Source organism: Pteropus vampyrus, unplaced genomic scaffold, assembly GCF_000151845.1.
Source record: "Pteropus vampyrus isolate Shadow unplaced genomic scaffold, Pvam_2.0 Scaffold5, whole genome shotgun sequence".
Lineage (NCBI taxonomy): Eukaryota > Metazoa > Chordata > Mammalia > Chiroptera > Pteropodidae > Pteropus > Pteropus vampyrus.
The window spans coordinates 8,887,889-8,891,924 of record NW_011888786.1 but is presented as its reverse complement, the minus strand read 5'-3'; the positions used below and the strand labels follow the sequence as shown (position 1 = coordinate 8,891,924).

The 4,036-nt window shown below is 42.5% G+C and overlaps 1 pseudogene; it reads left to right on the top strand.

Moving 5' to 3' along the window:
- The first annotated feature begins 1,804 nt into the window (after positions 1 to 1,804).
- Positions 1,805 to 1,920, top strand: LOC111744044 (annotated as a pseudogene).
- The last annotated feature ends 2,116 nt before the right edge of the window (positions 1,921 to 4,036 follow it).

Sequence of the window (4,036 nt, the reverse complement as noted above, 5' to 3'; positions counted from 1 at the left end):
TAAAACCTTACATTTAAATTTCAGAAAAGGGTCCTCCTTACCCTTTGATGTTCACAATACAAACAGATCTTTAAAGGGTACAATGCTTACCTCAGCACCTCGGCTCCTTAAAAGAAAAATGCTGCACCGCTGAAATGCATCATTTCTCATTAGAGCCTCTGCCAGGCTGAGAATACTGTGGAAATGCCCCTCCCATCTCCTCTCTCGTCCCTCCCTCCCCTGTTGCCTCAGACTCTGGTTCACCTCCCGATTCGCATCTTCAGTCTAGTCTCCCCACTCGCTGCGCCCAACCTCTCCTTCCACCAGACCCATTCACTCAGAAGATGACACAGGTAGGACCCTCAGGAAACAGAGTCAGCTTCCAACAGCCCCCAAGGATAGAGGTGCACAGGGTGATTTTTTTTTTTTAAACTATTTCCAATATGTTTTCAAGTCTCAGCAGGAACTTTTTCTGCACAGCCTGGGGCATCTCCAGGCTGGGTCATCCCCTGCATTAGTCAGGATGTGACAGGCTCTGCTGCTGTAACATGTGCATCCCCAAATCTCAGAGGCTCACCCCAACAAAGTGTTTCTTCTCAGGTGAAACCCAATGCAGGCTGAGCATTCTTCCTCCATCCTGATGCTGCACTGTCTGGAAACTGTGGCCTCTGGAGTCCTGTGTCACTATATGAGAGGAAGAGCAAGATAGAGGACATTTACTAGCTCTTAACTGGTTGGCCAGTAAGTGACACATGTCATCTCTGCTCCCAGTCCATTGGCCCAAAGTAGTCATGTGGCCCCAGGCTGATGTAGGACGCATATGAAATTGTGAGTGAGAACTAACAGCTATGTCTTTCTTTCCCAGTTGCTGTGGCTCAGGGAACATATACTACTTTCATGATGTTGCCCTGGATTCCTCAGTTAAGACCAGTCTTTGTGGGAAGGGCATGGAGGATGCTGCTAATTCTGGATTTACCCTTCCAGATCCATATTCAGTGCTTCTGGGACCTGGAACCTGCTGGGTTCCTCTGCCCTTTGACTTCAAGCAGTGGAAACTGAGTGCTGGGAAATCACCAGCAGGAATAGGAAGTTACCAGCAAGAAATCCGGGAGTTGGAGGAGAGAGAAAGTGCTATTACTTCTACTCTCTCCCCGCCAAATCTTGGTTCGTCAGCATCTGCTTCCTCGCCCTACAGCTACAGTGCTGGGTAAGGTGGCCTCATTCCCTACAGAGCTCATCAGATTCCCACTAACTCCACTTCCTCCCCTTGCCCTTCTGGCATCCTGCTATTACTGGTCTCTGGGTGCCTCCTCATCCCTTAATGGTTCCCTTAACTCTGTCCAAACCTCTGAAAATAGCATCTTTGTTTTCATTAACCTCTTTTCAACTTCCATTTTTATGAACTATCTCTATAATTGGAAAGGATCATCTGAGCATTACTATCCCCCAGCCCTGGCCCAATGATAGTAACCACCAACGTGTGCGAAGCAGTGAATAGGTGCCAGGCATCGTTTTCCTGCATGGACAAACATAATCCTCATGATAACTCTTCGTGATAGATGGCATTGTTTTCTAATAAAGAAACCAAGAAACAGAAGGGATAAGTAACTTGTTTAAGATCACACAGCTCTGGATGGTAGCACTTGAATTTGAACTCAGATGGTCTAGTTTAACATCTTGCTTTCAACATCTATCCTGGATCCAGATTCCAATCCATAGGTTAAAGAATAGATTCTCAGACGTGGTCCCATAGTGTAGCGGTTAGCATGTCTGCTTTATACACAGAAGGTCCTGGGTTGGCACCCCAGTGGAGCCACGGTCCATGGTCTACGGCCATGCCACCCTGAACAAGCCTGATGTCTGATCTCGGAAGCTAAGCAGGGTCAGGCCTGGTTAGTACTTGGATGGCAGACCACCTAGGAAGACCAGGTGCTGTAGCATAACAAAAAAAAAAAAAAAAAGAGTAGATTCTCATATCCATTGAAACAGTTCATCCCACTCATTATAAGTGTGTTGGAGGTAGTTCCTGAGGAAGAGAGGTATGAATGAGGTGGATACCCCCTAAACCTAAAATCCTTCAAGGCTTAAGACCTGCTCTAGACTAGAAATGCCCTTCTTAAAAGAGAGAAATAAATTCATCGCTCTTTTTCTGGTTGTTTTTCTTTGAAATTATAATTTTAAAATAGGTAATACATGCAAATTGTCCAAAATTCGAAAAATACAAAAGGGTATTTGCTGTATCAGTGAATTTCTCTTTTACTCTGTCCCAGCCATTGAGTTCTCTCTTCTGAAGCAACCACTGATTTCTTTGGTGTCCTTCCAGAGAAAGGTATATTTTTCCTCCATCCCTAATCCCCTTTTGTTTTTACCCAAATAGTTGCATTCTAAGCCCATTTTTCTCTTTCTTGCTTTATCACTAAAAAGATATTCTGGAGACCATTACAGCCCCATATATGTAGATATATATGTAGATGTACCTTCTTCTTCTCCTCCTTCCCTTGTGGAGAAACGTGTGCATTAACCGACATGAAAGGGACCATCGAGAGCCTGTGGTCTGACACCTGTCATCACAATGACCAGCTTTTAAAAGTCACCACCACTTCTCTTCCCACTGCTTATTTTTTAAATTTCAAACAAAAATAGGGACACTAGTACGACAGACCCCCATATCCCCATCACCCAGATGCAAGAATTATCAAGGTTCTGTGACATTTACTTTCTCTTTATTCATTTAAAAGTTCCCTTTGCTTTTTGTTCTTGACCGATGTATCTCAAAGCAAACCCAGGACAGCAAGTCATTTCGATATGCAGCTCTAACACATATCGACACTGTTTCCACATAACCATAAAGTGCGATTGCGCCTAACAAAATTAAGAATAAATCTTTGATATTGTCTTGTGCCTAGTCCATAAGCAAATCTCCCAATTGTCTCAAAAGTGTTCCTTTTATGGTTAGTTTGTTAAAAAAAAGATCCATACATTACATTTGGCTGTAATGTCTCTTCATTCTCTTTTAATCTTTTTTTTTTTTTTTTTAATTCTCTTTTATTCTTAAATACTCCCTCTGCCATCTTTATTTCACACCACTAACTTGCAGCAATTGGGTCAGTTATCCTGTAAAATGACCCACATTTTGAATTTATTTCTTTGCTTCCTTGTGGTCTCATTTAAGCAATTTTACTTTTTCCCCTATCCGTCTATAATTTCCGTAAATAGAAGATAGCTTTAGGGGCACAAGTGGCATTTGTGACAGGAATACATTCTGATAGTACTATGAGCTGCCTATTGCTTCAAATCAGAAGACACACAATATCCTACATTCAGTGATGCTCAGATTGATCATTGGTTCAGGTAGTGACAGCCCGATCCCTCTATGGTCAAGTTCTCTACCACTCTTTCCCCTAATGAGTTCATCTGTTAATGACCATTGCCTGAATCAATTATTTCCCTAGGAATTACAAAATTACGACCTTCTAATTCTCTCATTCTTTCCACATTTATCAGGCAGGATTTTTCTGCCTGTTTTTAAAGAGCCAGAGAACTGATCTTATCCAGAGCCTTGTTCTGAATGACTTAAGACTACTTCTAAAACTCAAATTCACTCCTAAAAGGCCTCATTTCTATACCATTAAGGAAATTCCAAAGACTGTACCTTTCGACTCAGAGGAAAATTCTAAAAATTATTTCTCCAGGAGTGGCATCATTGGGATCTGGCGGTCCCAGGTGCCTGGTCATTTGGGTGTATATACTTCTAAACGTTCTGATTAAAACAGAATTCAATCACATTGCTTTACTACCATACCCTCTTACAGAGAGAGAGCGAGCGAGAGAGAGAGAGACATTGTAAACCAGATCGAGAATTAAATCATAGTGCAAGATTTACTGTATGTTTGTATGTTTCTGGTTTCTGCCCAGGAGCACCCACCTTGAGAGAGGCCAGGTCAGGGTGGTGACATGACATCCCGCTAAGAGTTCTAGAAGGTATTGGTCAGGTAGAAGATACCTCCTCGGACAGTCTGCTTTTTTCAAAAGAAATCTAAGAACGAGGCTTTGGGGA